The sequence below is a fragment of the Penaeus monodon genome, chromosome 15, assembly GCF_015228065.2.
Source record: "Penaeus monodon isolate SGIC_2016 chromosome 15, NSTDA_Pmon_1, whole genome shotgun sequence".
Classification (NCBI taxonomy): Eukaryota; Metazoa; Arthropoda; class Malacostraca; order Decapoda; family Penaeidae; genus Penaeus; species Penaeus monodon.
The window spans coordinates 34146325-34146686 of NC_051400.1; positions in this window are offsets into that span (position 1 = coordinate 34146325).

Sequence of the window (362 nt, forward strand, 5' to 3'; positions counted from 1 at the left end):
ATTTCTAAGTTCAGCTTTGACTCTGTTGTCTGACCAATCAAGACTATAATTTGTAGAATTACTGAGTATATCTGTAATTTGTTAGAGGATAACAATTCAAAGACTAGAATGATGATTTGAGAACACCTTAATTAATATTCTTAAAAACAATTAAAATACTGCAATTTTCATCCACTGGTCTATTTGTAGAAAAAGATAATCACCATTATAACAATAATAGTATCTAAATACATAAAATAAGTAGCTTAGTTAATGTTAACTTGTATTCAATGAGATCAGGTAGGTTTCCGTTAATCTTTTTAAACGAGATACAATCATGTGGAGATACGTATCCTAAATTGCTGACTGAAAGTAAGAATTTG